Source organism: Stenella coeruleoalba, assembly GCF_951394435.1.
Source record: "Stenella coeruleoalba genome assembly, chromosome: 5".
Classification (NCBI taxonomy): Eukaryota; Metazoa; Chordata; class Mammalia; order Artiodactyla; family Delphinidae; genus Stenella; species Stenella coeruleoalba.
In genome coordinates, this window is record NC_137150.1 from 20,833,654 (window position 1) to 20,856,270 (window position 22,617).

The window sequence follows — 22,617 nt, forward strand, 5'->3', positions numbered from 1 at the left end:
TTATACATGAATTTTTATGAATATGGAGATTATACCTCAAACTAAAGTAGTATCCAAATTTGTCTCATCATTAAATGATTCCTCTTTGAAAAAGGAAAACATACTCACTTATTCTGCTTATCCTTGAAAGACAGCAGAAGCCAAACTGTTATAAAATTACTTTGGCTGAAATACAAAATGAGCAAGTTGCGTTCTTTAAAGCTGGGACATGCTAGGAGTAATCATCCTGATTTTCTGCTAAGCACTAGTCATGCTAATTTCTGCCATCAACAAATTTGATTAAATTCAAAGAGGGTAAACATCTTTTTCCCTAACTTGCAACATTCTTAATGTTTAGAAACAGAAAATTTGTCAACCAGAAATGGGCTTTCCTAATATGAAATTGAAGCTATATCTTTTTAAAAACCTCAAAATGAAACAAAAGGTCTTTCCTCACATTTCCTTTCCCTTCTAGGCAAAGAGAGTGTGTTGCTTATCATGTGCTTTACTTAGCTTTTTTTTTTTTTTTCTTCTTCTGCTGTTGAGATAAGTCTATTTAGCCCTAGGGATAATTTTATCTCTCCCATCCAAATCATTTTAGAATCGAAGGCCAGTGCCAAAACATCTGGTCTAGAAAGTAAAAAAAAAAAAAAAAAAAAAAAAAATCAGTTTAGATGCCCGTCAAATCTGAATAAATTAACAAAATATTTGATTTTATATTTGAAAATTAAGTTACTTTTGCAACTTTTCAGTCTGACATTTTTCCTTTTTTTAATCCTCAGACCCCGAAATAAGTATTATATAATTAGTGTTCATTTAGAAAACAGTATGTTGAAGACACGTATCTGGAATACCCCAACATACAGTGATATTCAGTAGGAAGCTGCTCACGGAGGTGCTCTTGGAGATTGAATGTGGAAGACAGGGTTTCTGAAACTAAGTTATTTGGGACTCCTAGAGCCTTGCTATCACCCTGCAGTAGATACAGAGAAGAAATCTACCAGTTAAATGTTTTCAAATGATGCCCTTAGATAATTTAAGCTTTACATGCACCAGCGACATTATAACAAATACAGATTCCCATTGTTGACACTGATCAAAATGCAAAAGGCCAGAATTTGGGGTTACAACTGGGGAAAAGATAACAGAGATTATATTTTAAGATCCACCTTGGAAAATTAATAATGAAGTCATTTTCTAGTCATGTTTTAAAAAAAGTAGTTTATCATTTCAGAATCAACACAAAAACAGACGCCACCATCTCATAAAATAAACATGCAGTGAAAGGGTAACACACGCATTAGCCACAAACTGAGTCTGTAGCCAATACAGGATGATGAGAAGGAATTCTCAGTATGGTGTGATGCGTGATCGAAGCCATTAGCCATATGGTGCAGTGTGAAGAGGGTGTCTGCGACGGAATAACAGTTGTATGTTATATGGTTTATTAACTAATTATGCAATGGCAAGCAATCCTTTTTTAATTATTGGCTGTTGTAAAATATTTTTGTTAATCTAGATGCATTTACCAGGTTGAAAGATGCATGTTCCATCACGTCTCCACGCTTCCTATCTGCTTTGTGTATGGAACGGAAAGCGCTGCCATGTTGAAGGTTTAGGGTACATCTCTAGTATCATACTGTGTATCATCAGGATATGCCACAGGGCATTGAGAAATATAGGGACTCATTCCTTTTAGAGTTGCCTTCCCACCTGCCACCTGTAAGTGCAGACACACTGTATGTGGGATAGAGAATCTGCTGTTTTTATGTAATTTCCATGGAATGAGACAGTGGAGCATTAAGACATCCCAATGAGAAGCAAAACAGTCCCTAAAATATCTGGATATTTTGCTGTGTGATGCCGTGCCAATGTCTATTTGGATACTTGCTTTTTTAGACTGAAGACATTATCCTGACTCATTTCTATTTATAGTAATTTTTCCTCCGTGTTAATTTGTATTACCTTCTTTTGTTTACCTCCAACCTATATGGTTTTGTCAGGTGAATCACACTTTATTAACCATTCAGACTGCTCTGGCCTACACTAGATAGTTACTTAGATATAGTATGCTGGTTCTGCAAGGTGGGATCACCAGAGGACTGGTGGCAATATCATGGTTAAAGCGGTGAAAAGCCTGTGATTGCTCTATGCCCCCATGGGACTGCAGGGTAGCTGCATGTGACACTGAGAGAGGTGTCATAGCTCAATGAAATGCACTGGAGCTACAGTATACTTTTGCTTGTACCAGCCTACTCTCAGCTAAAGGAATTACAGTATCTTTAAAACGTGGGTGTATGCTTTCGTGCATGGTTATTTTAAAGACATCTTAGAATTCTGAAAATTTAATTTAGAGTTTGTACATGATAGTTGTGTAAAAACACTGAAAAAGTAAAGCTAATCTAGGTACAATATTGACATTGCAGGTAATATCCATGACCTTACTGCAAAGTTATGCCAGTATTTCTCTGCCTTGGTACTTCAAGGCTGAAATAGTGAATATATTCTGAATATCATTTTTAATATGTAAGTACTTATGTAGAATCCCTTATGCTAAGGCCTCCATAATATTCAAAGAAGAAAAAGAAAAGGAAATTAAGAATAGTCATTAGGGCAGTTTGTCAGTATTTCAGTCTTCTCCTGTCAAACACAGAAGGATTGCATTTCCTCTCAGCCTTGAGGTTCATTTTGGCCTAAAGCCTCTCTGTCCCATGAAACCTGGGGCAGAAGTCTTTACTAACCAATGTGTAATTCACCATGGCTTCTTCCCACTAACAGGGTGACCAGAGACATTCCAGATGGGAGAATCCCCTTCTGCCTTAGTCTCTAAGTGAGGACAACATGAAACAGAGGTTCTGGGAACATTCTAGCCCTTGATGGACAATGCAGCACATGGGAGGAATAAATCCATGTTGTTTTAAACCACTGGGATTCTTAAGGTTTTTCGTTGTTTGTTACTGACTAACAACCACAAAAAAATAGATGATAATACCAGGGATTTCGTAGATATTAGTACTTAGGACAAGGTTAATGATAAACATAATATTTAAATTCACTTTAATAAATAATATTAGGCAAGTCAGAGTATTTGGAGTCTCCTACCCCATTTGTGAGACTGGTGTGTCAAGATGGGTTCCCAGAGACCTCCTCGGCTCACTGGGGGTCTGAGTGCAGTGGGACAGTGATAATTCTCTCTTCCATCATTTCTGCTCTTGAGCACCCTGGTGGGTAACTCCAAGTGAGTTGAACAAATATTATTTTCATATGATGGAATAAAGTTTGGGAAGTGCTGGGATATATGTGATATGTGGTGTGGCAAAAGTCATGCCTATGGTGTGGGTGAAGAACAAAGTTTTCTAAATATTGGTAAAATAAAAAACTTCTGAGGTGAGGAGAGAGTAAAACAATATTTAGGCCTTCTTATCTTTTTTTTTTTTTTGCGGTACGCGGGCCTCTCACTGCTGTGGCCTCTCCCGTTGCGGAGCACAGGCTCCAGACGCGCAGGCTCAGCGGCCATGGCTCAGGGGCCCAGCCGCTCCGCGGCACGCGGGATCCTCCCGGACCGGGGCACGAACCCGTGTCCCCTGCATCGGCAGGTGGACTCTCAACCACTGCGCCACCAGGGAAGCCCTTTATCTTTAAATTGATCAAATTTACCAAATAATTGCTAGTTCTCTGGTTTTACTTGGCTTGTGTACAGATTTGCTACTCCATTTATTCATCCAGGCAGCCAACCAATCAAAAATTTTTGAGTGCCTATTGTATGTTACAGGGACTGAGCAAAATGGTGAGGATAAAGACATGAACCTTCTTTTCATCCCTCCAGTAACCAATATTTCCATTGGAAAGGAAGATAATTAATTACGGTAGAATGTAATATGTGATGCTATAAGTAAATACTATGTTCCAAGCACTCTCCTACTATTTAATTTTGTTTAATCTTCAAAGGAACTCAATGGGGTAGATAATATTCCCTTCACTGTATACAGATAAGGATACTGGTTCTCAGAGAGCTTAAATCAGTTTTTTCAAAGTCCTACTACTAACAGATATAGGAAAGTGGATTTGAATCCAGTACTGTAGAGAAGATTATGTGCACATTGATATAGACTACCTTTGCTTATACAATTACCAAAGGGTTCCTGCCAAGATGGTCTGTCCTTTGCTTATCATTAGGCTTAGGCATAATATTGGGCTTTAATTCATCCTCAGGATTCTCTGAGTTTGAGACCATGTTCAGGTCCCCACCCAAAGAGTAAATTTTTTTAAACCAGTGGACACACACACAATCTGGAAGGAAACAAACTATTCTGGTGCAGTATTTTTTCTTTGTTATAGGATGGGATGGAGTCAGGGAGATTGAAATTTGAGTTGGTAGTTAAAGGGAGTTTAGCCTTGTGTGAAACGTTTTGTTTTTCAATAACATATTTAGATATTAAATACATTCTTACAATTTATTAAAATTTTCTAGATACTTTTATTTAGGTGTGAGGCTTGATGCTCCACTTTTTCACAGTCATTTTGTTTCAAGAATCCTTGACCTTGGCCTGCTCAGCAGCAATTTTCCCTTGCATCTTGAGTCTTGGTCCTTTATTTCTTCATTGTAAAATGAGGGCAGGGGTTGCACCGTGTTACATATATAAGGTTTCGGGGGCTCTAATGTTGTATGATTTCTTTAGCTTTTGGAACTGGTGGGAGTGCTAACTGGCCTGATTCTCGTCATGTTTTAAAAGTATGTACACATAGGAAATGAATTTTTTTTAGTTAATTTCAAGATCACACAGCCAGTGACAAAATCACAGGCAGAATTCTGTCTTTTCGCTCCTTCAGGGGTTTCTTTTGTAATGCACTGGGCAGTCTCTCATTTGCCAAAGTACTTGGAAGACATTTGGGTTTATTTCTGTGTATGATATATTGTTTCAAGTGATTTGAGTTTCCTGGCATCTGGAATGAGGTAGGGCACTAAATATTTGTTTTTATTACCAGATTATATGCAGTGCTTTATTCCACACTTTTTTCTCAGCCTAGTATTTCTTGTGTGTGTGCACACATGTGCACGCACATGGCACTGAACAACAGAGAGATATCAATACTGGCTAACAGGTGTCTGTGATTTCCTCTCTCCCACCTTAAAGAAATAGAAACATCTTAAAACACCACGGCAACACAACCGTGTATTTCTCACTTTGGCCAATAAATAGTGATGGAAGATAAAGGAGAAGGACAGAGTCAGGTGGCAGGTGTTTATGAGACATTCTGGGGTAATAAATTAAGATTGTATATATTACATTTATATTCTTACATTTCCCAAGAGTAGTTCTGGATATGAGCATCCAAGAATGGGATTTAATGTGAAACCTAAGAAGGGTGTCTTAATTGCACAAATATTTGCTTAAATATTAAATAGAGAAATAAGAAAAATTTAATTGAGAAGGCAGAAGTTCATGACAAGTCCTATCAAGCTTCTCATGATGGCAAACGTTTACATTCTAAGCCTTTCTCCCCCATTATAAACAACCTGATTTTCATCGTTGAAAGCAGCTGGCAGAGACTGCTGAACCAGTTATTTTATCCGGCGCTGCTAGCAGAGATACCACTTTCATTTTTGCCAGCATTTGTAGTGTAAATGAGGAGCAACCTATCATAAAATAATGCTAAGAAGATCAAAGGAAGCAATCCCTACTACCAAGCTAAAATCATTCTGGGAAAATGTTTTTGATTATGCTTAATAATGTAATCAAGTCAGAAACCTGCCTAGAAGTTGGAGTTATTAGCAGAATTACTGCTAATATTACAGGGTACCTAATAGGCAGTACTATGGCAAGAAAGTTCTGGACTTATAAAAATGCGGGGTTAATAAAATATTTACAAAGAGCTGTTTAGTTTTGATTAGAGTACTATGTGTATTTTCTCAGAAAAACAAACCGGTGTTACAACTGAAGGTTTAGAATTAAAGCAGGAAGAGGAAAGAATAAAAGGATGAAAACCAAAAGGGTCATTTTTTTTTTTTAAATCTTTGATTTCATTCTTTAAAGACCAATTACTTTCTGTCCCCTGTGGGAGGGGAATAAAAAAATTCTTAATAGCAAAATCATTCTAAGACTTTTCTGATTCATTTTATATTTAGCAGATTACAGCTTTAGTCATCAGTAGGAAAAAGCCTCGCAAACTGACAGACCTGAAGTCATGTCCTTTGATTGTAATTGACAGAAGAAGCATTTAAGGTAGAGAAAAAAATATATTTTATTCATCTTTGATTACAGTGATGTGATTTGGTGACATAATACAGCTGGGAACTGATGCAAGAAAGGCAATAATTCCTACTTGAGGTTTTGACATGATGTAGCCCTTTAGTCGTCTTCCTACCAATGCCTCCAGCTACAATAGTCTCCTTGATGGCGGCTAGACAAACAGATATACAGCTTGTTAGAATTTAAAAGGCAAACAGCTCTAAAATAACATTTCTTAAGGCAGTGTATTTCAGCATTAAATGCTTGACAACTACACATTTGAGTGGACCTAAAATTAAATCTATTCAATTTAAACATTTTATGGTACGAAGACAAAAATACCCACATTTAAGCAACACTTTCTTAAAATAATGGAAAATAAAAGGTTTATCCACAATAGCTCTCTAAAGAGATACATTTCTTTGTTTTTCTTTTTGGATATCAGAGACTGTGTGTATGTTTCTAAACCCGTCCAATATGATTTGGGGTATTATTTTTATACTTTGATAGTTCTCTGCACTCCTTTTCTTTCTTTTTTTTTTTTTTTTTTTTGTGGTACACCGGCCTCTCACTGTTGTGGCCTCTCCCGTTGCAGAGCACAGGCTCCGGACGCGCAGGCTCAGCGGCCATGGCTCACGGGCCCAGCCGCTCCGTGGCATGTGGGATCTTCCCGGACCGGGGCACGAACCCGTGTCCCCTGCTTCGGCAGGCGGACTCTCAACCACTGCGCCACCAGGGAAGCCCTGCACTCCTTTTCTGACTCATTTTTTTTTCAGACAGGATGTTGCCATATATATTTTGGACAATTTACAAAAGAGGCACATGCAAATATGATTGGAAATAATGTCAGACAGTTGGTAAAATGACACGTAGAGCATCACACCTATTTCTCTGACAAATAGTTACTATATTAAATAAATTTATATTCTAGGATTTGAATAATAAGCATAAAGTTTGATTCAATATCTTCATTTTTTAGTGCATTATGAAAATAACTTCTCTATATCCATTCACAAGTGATTTCCTAACACTCAGATTTTAAAAGATCTAACACCTAAACTAATGAAGAGTATGTAGTTTGTGAAGAAATAAAAAGATATTACAACGTGTGTAAATGGCTCTATAAAATTTAATTTAATACATTTTCTTTACAGTCAGAGATTTGAAGAGTTTATATTTGAAAGTCACATAAGACCTCTAAGTATGCTAGAACAGAAAACTTATTGCTTAGCAATATTTTTTAGTGATTAAGAAAAGATATCCTGAATGTCACAAATGTGTGTATATGTCTCTGTGTGTGTGTGTGTGTGTGTGTGTGTGTGTGTGTGTGTAGCCATAAGAATTCAGTGAATACCCATCAGAGAATAACTTCTGATGGAGTTTCATTTTCCAGAGGAAGATTATGAAGTGTCAGTGCATGATGATATTTATATATGTAAATCAAGTATTTGAATCTGCAAGTTAATTGTGTCTAGAAATGTCAGACTAATTATAAACTCTTAGGCTGTATTTACCTGAATGCCCCCCAAGCTGTTTAAAACTAAAAATTTCAGTTTATAGAAGGTTGTTTTCGTTGTAAGAAATGGACTCTTTCAATCATACCTTTCAGGGGAATGTAGATATCACCTACACAAATATAGGTGTGAGTCAGAAAGCTGTACCACCTCCCAAGGAAAACATGTTCTTCTGGGTTAGTCAGGTTCTGGATTAACTTGTCAGTGAGATCCAAGAGCATAAACCTCATCAGAAGAATAATTTGTGTTATTGTCTAAGAGGCTTATATAAAAACAGTTCTAAGACATTGCTACGTAAACTATCCCCTTCCTCCCCATGGAGATCAACTTATATTTCATTCTGTACGAATGTTTCCTCTTAGTCCCACATAATTTACCTTTGAATCTTTTTGTTTTGCTTTACCCAAAAGTCTTATTTTGGTCTGTTTTTTACTTCTGGGACCATATGAAACTTTCAAGGCATAACCAATATGCATGTGATATCAGTTCACGTCCAGCATTAGGCTAGATAGTTTTCATCCTTTTACATAGAAGAATGCTGGTCTTTTCAGGAATGCTCATTCACATATACATGCATACCTTGTGTGTATTTATGCTTCCAAACCTAAAAACAAAAGAAGGAGGAATAATGGTTTACTTGTTGGAAACTCAACTTTCCATTTTAGCCTTGACCAACTTCTTTTTCATTAAGAATGGAAGATTCTTTTTTCTTTTTAAAATTCATCTAGATTTTCAATTTTCTATTCCACATGATTGGTACAATAAATCATTTGACCAAGAGGGCAATTCAGTGGCAGCCTTTTGCAAAGAATTGTGCAAAGAGCATTTGGAGAATTTTTATACCATGCACTTATCCCAAATTTATACTTCAGCTCATCATCCACAAGGTAGTTACCTATCACGGAAAAACAGTTTTGGACAAGCCAAGGAGGCTTAGGTTACTAAACCATTTTCATTATTTAGAAGCATCTTTCACAAAACTGTTTATCTTCATTTTCCAAATTCACTCATGTGTAAAGAGTTTTTATCAAAACATTTAATTCAGTATCACCATTTACACATAGCAAAAATAGTATAGTCTAGTCATAGGGAAATATTAAAACTTGGAGTTATTTGTATAGTTTTGTATGTATTTATTTTTTAGTATAGATAAAACAATGTGAAAAGGAATAAGAAAATAATCCACTGTCGTAGCTGAAATGCCCAGTCACCCACCTTTATTTAATATTTAAGGAACAGAATATAATCCTGATGCTTTTATGATCTTCATTTTTTTGTTTATAGATGGGCAGTTTTGTCTGGGAAATTCCTTTCAAGCTAGAACTCACACTTTTAAATAAGAATATTTAAAAATTTTTATACATGATGATCCATTTATATCAGAAAATTAACCCTCATATAGATTAGTTAACTTTTTTCCATAAAATTTTTATGCTTCTGGGAATTTAAAAGATATATTGCCTTATAAACATTGAATACTGAATTCCAGAATTATTAAAATGACCCTTAGAAATAACGACTCCTCCTAATTATAAATTAAAAATATCTTATGCTCTTATTAGTAAGCTAAAATCAATTGAGTAGAAAAATTTCTCCTGAGATTTTTATTTTAAATAACTGGATTAGAAGTAGGAGAGAAAATAAGCTTAAAAGTAATTATTTAAATCTGATATATTTGATTTCTTAAGGTCAGTCCACATAGACTCAAATGGCATGATTCCCAGAAATGCCAGGTCCTGGTTAGTATGGAGACATTATCTGCTTCACTAAGTATTTGGTTCTATTTACTTTCATGCAATTACATGTAGACTTTGCCAAAGAATCAATAAAGTAATAATATTTGGAATATTAAATTCTCACATTGAAAGCTAGATTATACATTAAAACAATTTGGGATCTATTATATTACTGTTCTCGCCACCCTAAATAATGATTTCAAAATATATGATATCCTAAATATATTAAATGATGTCTAAATTGTTCTTATAATCAAATTTCAGGAAAAAATGGAGAATAAAAATATGTTGATCAGATGCATAAGTATGATTTAAAACACTTTATTGCAACAGGTGTGCTACTGCATGTGATATTAAATATAGTTTGGTATTTAAAAAAGTAGAAGAGCATGAGCATAGGAAATAACCAAATTGTTTATCACTTCAGACCTTTTAATATGGAGATGTGTTTCAATCTGTCTGGAGAATGGTATCGCTATTTTTTGTCAGATGTATTCAATTTTGTTGTGTTTTTTTATCTAAAAATATAATATTGCATAAGCTTGCTAGTAAACCTCATTCTCAGTGACATTTTATCACAAAAGGCAATTTGTTCTACTTCTAGATCACTATATCATTTTATTTTAACATAATACTGATAATTGATAGTAGAGTCCAAAAGTGATACACTAGGGTATGTTTATACTTTTAAATTGTTATGAAATTTACTATGCCAATAGTGTATTTTTAGGATACGTTAAAAATAAGTTTTTAAAAATTACAAAAAGTAAGTTATGGCTATAAAAATGAAATCTTTAAAATTAACATTTGAATGATAAGCAATTTGGGGGGTAATTATAGTTCACACTCTACAGTCAATGCATTTTGATATATGGATAATTGCTCCTAGTAATATCCTTTAGTTGGATTTTTGTAACTGCAGTAACAATTTATTGCAAAATTAATTCCTTGGCACAGTTTAACATTTAGTGATGTGAAGTCAAAGTGAATTGATTTTACCACAGACCACTTGTGCCCTGGTTTCCTATGTTCAAGTACTAATTGGTTATTATAGGTCACTTTAGAACTTAGTTTAAAAATAAATTAGATTGTTGCAAGGTGCATTTAGTAGAAATAGCTTGATATTTTCAGCTCTTGGGGTTTTATTTAAATAAAAAATGGTAAAGTAATGCAATCATCTTTGGTTATAAAAGTGATGGATAAATTGAAAACATTTTTGAATCAGGTCAATGGTACTGATGATTAGTACATTGTTAATCAAGTTCTTCAGATTGCTATCAAATGCTTTAGCTCTTTTGTTCAGGTTGGTGAGAGGATCATGAATATTAAAAAGATTCAAATGGATGTGCTCTCATGTAATATGGAGTACCACAAATGAAAAGACTAAATGAGGGCAGACTGTAACTCTATGTACTGACATATCTCTTAAATAAAGAGGAATGCCTAATCAATTTCTTTGCTCACAAACATATAGCAACCAAATAGAATTTTTTTGTTTTGTAATCTATATCTTAATCACAGTGACACCAGTGGACATGGTACATGAAAAATATTTTTTTAAAGAAAAGGTTTGCATAATAGTATGCTGTGGTTGGTAATAACTAGAATTTAAAAGAAAATGCAGATTAAAGATTAGGATACAATGTATTTATTTTAAAATGTAGTGTGTTTTAAAATGTTTTGAAAGAGAGAGAAGATAATATAATACTGTATCTGTTTGTTTAGCAACAATCTCTTTCTGCTTTTTAAATCTATGCTATTAGAAACATGATACGATATGTTAGGTGTTGATTTTACTTATTACTAAAAGCAAAATTTTGTTTTTTAAACCAAAATGGAAGAAAAAGTTTTTCCATAGACTTCTCTAAACATTTAATTTAGAGTTTATATCACTCATAGAGTTTAATTTTTTCCAGTATGAATAAATGTTTGTAAAGAATTATGAAATACATATAACTAAAACGTTGCATATTTGTGTATAAAATAGAAAGAAAATAATACATTTATAAATTACTAACTTAAAAAAATCTCGAAGTAATGGTATGACATATTTTTAGAGTTTAACATAGCTTGTTTTTAAAACTGAATATAGACAGATTAATATATTCATCTAATAGAAACACTCTTTGGGAAGAGTAATACATTACCTTTAGAACCTACCAATCCTGCACAGATTAATATGTGTGTTGATTGCTTACTTAGAAAATTCTATTTATGATGGAGTGAGATCTTAGGAGAATAGGATTCTAAATGAAAAATGTGTTTGGGGTGAGAAAAGTCTGACAATGATGAGCTTCTCAGAAAGATCCAGGCTTCATGAAAGTATCTGAGTGATCCTAAATAGTTTGAGGATGAGCAGAGGGTTTAGGGTGTCTGGGATTTGTGGTTAAAAATGGAGGAGACAAAATGGGGAAGAATAGGGCAATTTTTGTGAGGCACAGATTTCAACTTTTCCTAGGTTTGGCCTTATGAATAAAGGCCAGCTGTTAATACATTCATAACCGTATCCTCATAGTCATGGAAAGCTACTGAAATACCAGTTTTGAAAATGTCCACATCTCAAGTTTATATTAGTATCCCAGATGAAGTAAGAAAATGGTCCATTATCTCTTAAAGTTTCAGAATATTTATAGGATCATAGAGTAGCAGGAGTTTTGAACCACAACAGAATCTGGGAAGACACATTGTCCAAATAAGTGATTTTCCCAGGAGACCCTGAGAATTTACATAAGTTAAGTAAGACCCTGAGAAGTTAGGCATCCTGCTCAAGTTAATGAATGGTAGAGTCAGATTAGGTTTAAGTTATCCTGATTTGTAATCCAATCCAAGCTTTTCCCTTACTATTCAACCACCATAATTTTAGAACAAAACTAGAAGTTGAATATATACAAATGTATAATTACAAACTACAATACACGGTCTGAGTAAAATTGGATTACATGAAGAGAGACTATAACAGACTAATTCTATAAGGGCAGTGGTTCCATGATTATGAAAAATCTTACTAAGGAAGTGATACTTGAGTCAAAACTTGAAGATGTAATAGCAGGTCAGCAGATGAAGAATGAGGGAAAAGGATGTTCCAGTGTGTGGAAATGCCATGTTGAAGGATCTGATATGACTTGTATTTTTGAGAAACAGACTTCATAGTATACTGAACAAGTCTTGGAAATTGATGAGAAATGAGATGGAGAAATTGGCAGGGGCAATTGATGGAGATCATGAAAAAGAACTGGAATTTTATTCTAAATACATTGGTTGGAAAGCTATTGAAAGATTTGAACTAGGCTTCTTAAGTGTTCTGATATATTTTTCAAAGTTTAATCTCACTGTTACAGAAAAAAATGGATTGGAAGGTCATTAGAATGCAGAAAGGAAGATCATTTAGCAGGGCTTTTCATTCCCTCAAATAAGAAATGCTTGTGGTTTGGACTAAGTTGTTGTTAGGGAAAATGGAGGGAAGTGAATGGAATTGAAATATATATAGTAAAAGTAAAGCCTAATCCGGCCTCTGCACCCTGACACCAAATTAAACCTTGGAGACAGAGTTTTGGGTGAAGTAGAAAATAAGAGCTTTGTTGCTTTGCCAGGCAAAGGGGGCCACAGTGGGCTAAAGCCCTAGAAACTGTGTGTCCTGTCCTGGAGGGTGGAGTGAGGAATTTTAAAGTAATTGTTTAAAGAGGGCGTGATCAGCTCATGGACAGTCTTCTGATTGGTTGGTAGTGAGGTAAGTGAGAGTCAGCATCATCAACCTTCTGGTTCCAACTGGTCCAGGGTCTAAGTGCCTGTGGGCAGCATACAGTTAATTTCTCCCACCTGGTGGGGGTTTCAGTATCTGCAAAACAGATCAAAGACATTGTTATGTATATACCTTGAGGGGGAACTAGAACCCTGCCCCATGGTTGCACTATTGTCTTTCTTTGTTGTTGTTTCCTTCCCTTGGTGCAGTGGTTAAGAATCCACCTACCAATGCAGGGAACACGGGTTCGAGACCTCCCTTGTCTCTGCATCCTTGTCTCTGCATCCCCTCCCTTGTCTCTGCATCCCCTTGTCTCTGCATCTTCCTCCCTTGTCTCTGCATCCCCTCCCTTCCCTAATTAGCAACTGTTTGAACCTGCTTATTGGAACTCAGAGAAGGTCACGGAGGCTGAATGAAGCCTGTTTCCTGTAATCAGGAAATGGGGGAAAACAGAAAGGCTTTTGTGCCCAGGAGCCCCACAGGGTCCTCCTTGGCTTCAAAAGTTGAAGCAAAATATATTGGTAATTAGTTGTAATAGATTGGGAAAGGTGCTAAGGAAAAAGGAAAATTTAATCACTTCAAGATTTCTGGCATTAAAATAAAAAACTTGAGTGAATGAAAGTTTAATTTATTGGGAAATCAAAGATATGCCAGAAGGAAAAATGCACAGAAAATCAGGGACTAGTATAAGATATACTGTCTTAGAAACAGCACGAATTACCTAATAAAGATGCCATGTAGGCAGTTGGAAAGAGTAGTCTGAAACTCAGAAGAGATATCTGGATAGAGGTAAAAATTTGAAATCTTTTCAAATTTTGGGATAGACGTGATTGCCTAGGAAATGAATAGAGAGGAACGAGAGAAAAGGGCCCAGAGGGGGAGTTAGATTGAGAAAAAAGAGCCCGTAAATGAGACTAAAGAGTAGTATGGAAGGAAAGCAGGTGAGTTTGGTGTTCCAAAGCCAACAAAGAGAAGTATGATTCAAGAACAAGTTCAAAATTTTGTTTTTTTGAATGCTGTTGAGAAGTTGTAGTGAGTTGAATTGTGCTCTCAAAAAGATATGTTCAAGTCCTAATTTTCCTGTACCCGTGAATGTGAACTTATTTAGAAACAGGTTTGTATAAATGTAATCAGGTAAGATGAAGTTGTACAGGATTTGGGTGGGCCTTAAGTCCAATGACTGGCATCCTGATAAGAAGGAGAAAAGGCACACAAAAACACAGAAGTCATGTGAAAGCAGAAGCAGAGATTGTAGTGATGCCGAGGATTGCCGGTAGCCACCAGAAGCTAGGAGAGAGACATGGGATGGTTTCTCCCTAACAGCCTCCAGAAGAAAGTCACCTTGTGCCAACACTTTGATTTCAGTCTATATTGACCTCCAGAACTGTAGGAGAATAAATTTGTCTTTTTTTTTTTTTTTTGGCTGTACGTGGGCCTCTCACTGCTGTGGCCTCTTCCGTTGCAGAGCACAGGCTCCTGACGCGCAGGCTCTGCGGCCATGGCTCACAGGCCCAGCCGCTCCGCGGTATGTGCGATCTTCCTGGACCGGGGCACGAACCCATATCCCCTGCATCGGCAGGCGGACTCTCAACCACTGCGTCACCAGGGAAGCCCTAATAGTTTTTAACTTCTTGATTAAAAACGTTGCAAGATCACCTGTTAAGTATAAGGGGATGAAAAAAATAGGTGGATATTCCAGAGAAGTGAAGAAGGTGTGAAACTGTAGGTATGAAGAAAGAAAAAGCCAACTGTTAAGATTGCTCAGCAATATGCAGTATTGATTTGAGGGTAGTGGTCGTGAGTTGATAGTGAAACCAACATGCCCAGCTGGGGATCATAACCCAAGATTTAAAGAGATTTTTTAAAAACTTAATTAATTAATTTTTGGCTGCCTTGGGTCTTCATTGCTGCAAGCAGGCTTTCTCTAGTTGCAGCGAGCAGGGGCTACTCTTCGTTGCAGTGTGCGGGCTTCTCATTGTGGTGGCTTCTCCTGTTGCGGAGCACAGGCTCTAGGTGCACAGGCTCAGTAGTTGTGGCTCATGAGCTCTAGAGCGCAGGCTCAGTAGCTGTGGTGCACGGGCTTAATTGCTTCACAGCATGTGGGATCTTCCATGGATCAGGTCTCGAACCCGTGTTCCCTGCATTGGCAGGTGGATTCTTAACCACTGCACCACCAGGGAAGCCCCTAATCAGATACAAATATATGAGTCCCTTTTATTGGTGATTATCTTGAGGCATCCTGGTTCTCTCAAACAACACAAGTGAAGGATTCTGCTGTCACCAAGGTAAAATGGAGAAGAAGAGTCAGTATTTTTCGTTCTAGCTCTTCTATTCCCATTCATTGAGCTCTCAATGATCCAGTTTGTACCTATTAAAATAGAGTTAATACAGTAATACCCAATAGTCAAAGCTTAAGAGAAAATAACCCCAGGACTAATGAATATTGAATAAAAAGCTATAACCGTAATCCAGGTACCAGTATACCAGTAGTGTAGTTCTTAGACTATTCTTTCTTTTATTGGTTTTCTAGGTGGTTCAGTTGATATTTGGGAAGGGATGTTGAAAAATCCAGATGCTCTGAAATTCCTGACAATATTTAGAAACTTAACATCTTAAAAATCTTTCAAAAAGATGCTATTGAAAGTGACTTTAAACCCTTGATTGAAAAGTATACTACTTCCACAGTGTAGTGTAGCCCAACAATAATTTATTTTTAAAGCTGTAATTCACTTTTGACATTATCATTTGAAGCCTTGGATGCTTTCAACTGTAATGATTGGCTCTGAGCTACAATGGGAGATTTCCTGAAAACATTACTTCTTAATAACAGCAGTCAGAAGAGTACAAAGCAAAATGTGTGGAATCACACAGTTTACGTCCAAAGCACCCAATGACATAAATCAGAATAGCAATCTATCATTAAAAACATTGTAATCCTTGGGCTACAAATGAATAAGGGAGGAAAAAGAATTTAAAGTAAAATAACTGTGAGATTTCACTATTTTAAATGGCTCCAAGTGCACATGCCTTAGCTAAACACAATGGAACACACACAAAAAATGACAGATTTAAATGCTCTGTCTTGAGCCATTGGATAGCACATAATAAGGTTTCTCAGCTGTTTTAACTGGGTCTGGTGCATAAGTTTGGAATTTAGGATGAGGGTTCATTTAACCTGCAGTTTCACAAAAATAGATGTCTGGAAGATGTTAACGTCTCTTGTTCTTTAACTCACAATATGATCCTCAAGCAATACTAAAGATTATGTGGGAATGAGGAGATTTAGATTTCATTTTCTTATTCTCAACATGATTGTTTCAGTATAGGATTTTTACCATGGAAGGCCTTAGGATTGCCTACGTATTACTGCAGGTGATAGGAAACAGGCATTGAATACTTAGTAGGAGATAAAGCCCCACTTGCACCCCCATTTCTAGTGATCCAGGTTGAATTTGGAATATGTAGAATGAACTTATGCTACTTTGCTGGAAGGACTTCTGTTGAAGACATTTGTAGAGCGATTGGGCAGAACAAAGGGCTCATTACTTTTGCATAATTAAAATGGGAAAGGCAACTGTGGAAACTAAAATAGCAGGGTGGTGTCACATGACAATCCCTTATTAGGTCCTTTAATTTTTTTTCCAGGTCTCTGGAGAATCACTCTCCACTACTGAGACCAGGTGCTATGAGTTTCCACTCATCCAAGCTGCACCTGGAATAGAGTAGTGACTCTAGCGTTGGCCAGGCTGCGTGTTGGACCGTAATTTCTTCCAGATTTTAGAGAAAAGAAAAATAAGTAACTGCTGGGGTGAGAACTGAATATTCTATATGAGGATTAAGGAAACTGGAGCTGTTTAAGGGGAGATTTGTGAACTGATAAGAAAATTCGAAATGAATATTGTTAATGACATCTTTTTCCTGCAGGATCGGGAGGTTAAGACTTAGGGAGGGAGAAAATGAAATGACTTTTAGTAGCAGTAGGAGGCAGGGACAGAGAGGAGTATTCCTAGTTCAATGGAAAATGATGGGGGAAGGAAAGCAGGGTAGAGAAAGACAAGGAAACAGGAGGGAATGCTGTGGAGAAATCTGATCTATGCTCGGGCTGTCAACCTTGTTTAAACGAACTTTAAGTAAAAGATCTATAACTACCTCAAAGCAGGAAAGAAGAGTTTGTTAAAATTTAATGTTGTATAATTTAAAAATTCTTCCTTCTGATAAAATAAATGCCTAAGGTGTAATGAAAACACCTTGTTTTCATTATTTAGGAAGAGGTTATTTTTTCTTCTTAAAAACAATGCCCATTTGCTTCCAGCTATATCTATTTAGTAGATCTATAATGAAAGCCTCATTTGATTCATGAGATTAGCCATCATTTGGGGAGGTAAATCTGCTTGGATAATTTAAAACCTTTACTAGTGAATATTTGCCCATCTTTAATACTGGAAGTTTGCCTGGCCTTCATTAGGAAATGTATGGAGACCACAGAGGAGCCGACAGACCCTGCGTGATCATTTCATTGCCAGAGATCAGGACCCAAATTCGATTGCAGCTCATTATTCTCATCTGCTAATGTTTCCATTGTCTTCTTTTAGTTTAGTCCGTTTAATGATTTAGTAGACTTTATCCTGTAAAAGAAATGGCATTTATTGTTTAATTTAGAGAATGCCTTGCTTCTCTCTGACCTGCATATTCTCCTTAGATGAGGTTTCTTTTACTTGGTGTAATCATCTTCAAACATGTTTCATTGTAGAAAAGTCCATAAACATTCAGTAAATATCATACTTGGATATATTGTGCTATAGATATTTAAATTATTTAAAAAGTAAGGTAGATCTTATAGAGGTCTATTTTCAAATTGGAGTGTGTATTCTTTTTGCTTTACTCCTTGGGGTAACCCTGGATGCTGGAAACTAGTATAAAAGTGGTATGTTTTTAAGGAACATTTAGGTTACTCTGTAGAAAGTAGTTTAAAACATTAATTGTATTAAAGTAAATTTAAGTGTGTTACGGGAACAGAGTAAAAAAACTAGCTTGCATTTAAAAAATACTATATTAGACTTCAAAGAAATTTTAAGGTTAAGTCAGACATTGACTCTCCTTTGTTTTGGGGAATTCTTGTCCAAAGAAGTAAGATAAGCACAATTACAGGGTCTAATAATTGTAATTTATGAGTCCCTTCTAGGTAAATAAATTATGCTCTGATACTTTGAAAGAGTTGTCCTTGTTTGTTCAGGGACAAACATTTCCCAAATTGAAAAAGTTTGCATCTGATTACTCAGGTGAGTAGACTTAGAAAACCAAAAATATTCTTGCTTTATCTAACATAAATAATCCAGGCAAGGTAGGAGATTATCATAACAGAGACATCTTGAGCTAACAGCTCTATTCACATTGATTACTCTGAATCAACTTCCTCAGTATTTGTCATCTTTACTCTTATTACCAGCTGACTCAGACAGACAGTACAGGGAGATAGGAAACATGTGGTTAAGTAGTGTTGACATTTTTAATCCTTAGAGTACATACAATTTTCTAGTATCTTTTGTATTTCACTGTACACAGGTACAGTATAAACAACAAAAAATTTCATTGAAATTTCTAAAAGGAAATGATAACAATGTATGAAACGGACAATAAATTCAGATTTTTGCAAAGGCAGTAGGCACTCTGTTGATTTATCTTTTTTTTGGGTAGCGTCTGTTATTATATTCTAAGTACATTAATAAAGAACAGGGAACAACAATCATTTAAAATTTATCAAATGCTTGCAAATATAATCATTTTTTACCAACCATTCACTTTTCTAAATTCTCAGATAAAGATAAAAGTAGTTCTTTTGTTATTTAAATACATTAAAAGCAAGTCAGTCCCTCAGAAAATTAATATTAATTTCCTTTTTCTAAATATTAGGACTTTCTTACTCCCATCAAAAGGAAATGCATTTTAAACCTTCTTAAATTTAATAGGGTTATTATTTTTCATTGTAAGCAATTCATGTAAGTAATCTTCAGCCTGACAGACTGGCACCATTAGAGACTGGTTAAATCAAATATTTCCGTGACCTATAATTTCAAGAGCAGAAGAATTCTAGTTCTGATTTACAAAGCTTTTCTGTATCTTGTCTTCCAGGTAATTTTCAACTTACAAAACCAGTGGCGGGTCCTGTCAATTCTTCTCTTTCTTATACAGTCTCTCAGAATTAATATGTATCCGCTGAACTAGAATCTACTATGAAAGGGCTTTCTTCTTATTCCAAAGCATTATGTGGATTCTTCTGCTCGTAACCATTGGCGTTTAGGGGGATGTGTAGTCACGTGACATACCAATCCTTTCATATCTCCTCTTTTTCCCTGAAGCTGCAAAGGAACGTGAAATGATACACAGCTTACTGCTGCTCTCCATGCCTTACTACCTCTCAGCTTCCCAGACCACAGACCTTTGTTCTTCCCCCCAATCCATGAGCATTGGAGTTTATAGCATTCTCTCTCACATATTTGTCATTCTCTCTCTTTCATATTGATCTTTCCATTTTCCTTCCATACTTCAAAGTTATACATTTACACCTTGGATAAAGCTAAGCAGAGTAATGTTAAATAAAACCAAATGAGTTTTTCTTCCTGTAACGTATGTCGAACGTGTTAACTCTGCTTAGAGATGAGACCATTTTATTTCCTTGTGTTTATGATCTCCATTTTGAGTCTTGGATGACGTAGATAAATGCCTAGCTTATTAGAAGACATTGCATTGTCCTGTGCCTACTTTTCAGTTAAATTTTTTTACCACACATCCTGGGGGATCTGTGATCCAAAAGCCAGAAAGCCATCAGGAGTCAAACATGCTGTTTTACGCTCTAGTATCACCCTTTATTCAGTGAAATTTTCTAAACTTATATTTCTCTTTTACAAAAGCGACCTTTCTTCTTTTACTGAAATTGCTCCAGCAGAGGTTACCGGTTCCCTTTACAAAGTCAATGGCTTCTCCCTTGGTCATTAACCTGACCAACGTTGACATTGGACCTTGCTGCTGACGTTGAAAGTCTCTCCAACTTTCCTTTTCCTGTTCTTCTCCTGTTCTTAATCCTTCTCTCTTATCTTTTTGGTTCTCTTCTGTCTTCTAACACTTAGTGTAGGAATTTCTCAAGGTTTTATTCTTACCTTTATTTCTTCTATCTACATTTTTTCCTTGATTGTCTTATCTACTTTCACCACTCCACCTTATCTTTATATAGTATTTTCCTAAATTGATATCATCATTCTTGAAGGCTTTTCTAATTATATTTCTCATGGCTTTTGACATATTTCTCCATTGATGTTATACTGGCATCTTAAGGCCAGAATATTTTAAAATAACTTATTTCCTAGTATCTTATTTCTTAGAACCAATTCTTATCTATTGCCAGGTTAATCTTTGTAATGTAACTTCTCTTCTCCAAAACTACCGGTGGTTTCTTAATGCCTTCTTTCTTTCCCTTAACATGAGCTGGGCTTTCCCTCCTTTGTGCTTTGCCTTATTCTAGGTCCTATAACCACATTTTTAATTGCTTGTGAAAATTTTATGTTTTCAAAATTCAGGTAATACTTATTCAATCCTTAATTTTCTCAATCAGTTGATATCTTTCTCTCCTAAAACTTTTTTTTAAACTACTCTTATAAGAGGTATGATAACATAATTTATGTGGAATCATATATTATGATTGTTGTACAAGCAGATTTTTTTTTATCTTTATTTTTAAAAATTAATTTATTTTTGGCTGTGTTGGGTCTTCGTTGCTGCACACGGGCTTTCTCTAGTTGTGACGAGCGGGGGCTACTCTTCGTTGCGGTGCATGGGCTTCTCATTGCAGTGGCTTCTCGTTGCAGAGCACGGCTCTAGGCACACGGGCTTCAGTAGTTGCAGCACATGGGCTCAATAGTTGTGGCTCGCGGGCTCTAGAGCGCAGGCTCAGTAGCTGTGGTGCACGGGCTTGGTTGCTCTGCAGCATGTGGGATCTTTCGAGACCAGGACTCAAGAACCCATGTCCCCTGCATTGGTAGGTGGATTCTTAACCGTTGTGCCACCAGGAAAGCCCTTATCCTAATTTAATGTCCCTGAAATTAAGATGTAATTAACAGTCAAAGGTATCTTAGATGTGATAAAATACAATATTTTCTCTGTAGCAAATCGTCAAGGTCCCTGGAAATAGGAAAGATTTAATTTTTATCTCCCACATCTCCTTTTCAGTTAAAAATCTGTTGAATTAGCACATGCCAAATTGTCTCTATTCTGACACATCCAAATGAAACTGTCAGAGCCATCAGATACTGCTCTCACAAGATAAATTAGCCAAAGGTTAATTTGATTTAGGTTCTTCTGTGTTTTTAGGAATATTACCATTAAAACAATATTAGGCCTTCCCATCCATGATCACAGGATGTCTTTTTATGTAGGCCATCTATTTTTTTTTTTTTTTCTGCAGTACGCGGGCCTCTCACTGTTGTGGCCTCTCCCGTTGCGGAGCACAGGCTCCGGACGCGCAGGCTCAGCGGCCATGGCTCACGGGCCCAGCCGCTCTGCGGCATGTGGCATCTTCCCGGACCGGGGCACGAACCCGTGTCCCCTGCATCGGCAGGTGGACTCTCAACCTATTTAGGCCATCTTTAATTTCTTCTAACAGTGTTTCATATTTTTAGTATATAGATCTTGTACTTTTAGTGTATAGATCTTGTACTTTATTGTTAAATTTATCCCTAAGTGTTTTATTACTTTTGATGCTTTAGTAAATGGAATTATTTTCTTAATTTTATTTTTGGATTTGTTTGTTACTAGTGTACAGAAAGTCAGTTGATATTTGTATATTGATCTCATATCCTGTAAACTTGCTAAGCTCATTTGTTAGTTCCAATATATATTTTTTAATTTTTTAATTTTACTGGATTAGTTAGGATTTTCTATGTACAAGATCATGTCACCTTCAAAAAGAGATAGTTTTACTTCTTCCTTTCAAATCTGAATGACTTTCACCTCTTTTTCTTGCCTAATTTCCCTCACTAGAAACTCCAGTACAGTGTTGAATAGAAGTGTTGAAAGTGGCCATACTTGTTCTTAATCTTAGGGGAAAACATTTCATTTACTCTTTTACCATTAAGTATGATGTTAGCCATTGGTTTTTCATAGATGGGCTTTGTCAGGTTGAGAAAGCTCCTTTCTCTTCCTAGTTTGTTGAGTGCTTTCATGAAATAGTGTTGGATTTTTTCAAATGTCTTTTTAATGCATCTATTGAGACGATCATATGGATTGTCTGTGATCCCAGAATAGCCAAAACGATTTTGAAAAGAACAAAGTTGGAGGAATCACACTTCTTAATTTCAAAACCTAATGCAAAACTATAGAAATCATGACAGTGTGGTATTAGCATATGAACAAATATATAAACAAGTAAA

General features: G+C 36.0%; 1 long non-coding RNA gene across 1 annotated transcript in view; it reads right to left on the reverse strand.

The window, feature by feature from the left end:
* The window catches only part of LOC307186803, a 332,981-nt gene that overhangs the window by 297,197 nt on the left and 13,167 nt on the right, over window positions 1-22,617 (reverse strand). The window contains exon 2 of the long non-coding RNA XR_013828468.1: window positions 14,745-14,825. This is a non-coding gene — a long non-coding RNA (uncharacterized lncRNA). The remainder of the gene's footprint in view (window positions 1-14,744; window positions 14,826-22,617) is intronic.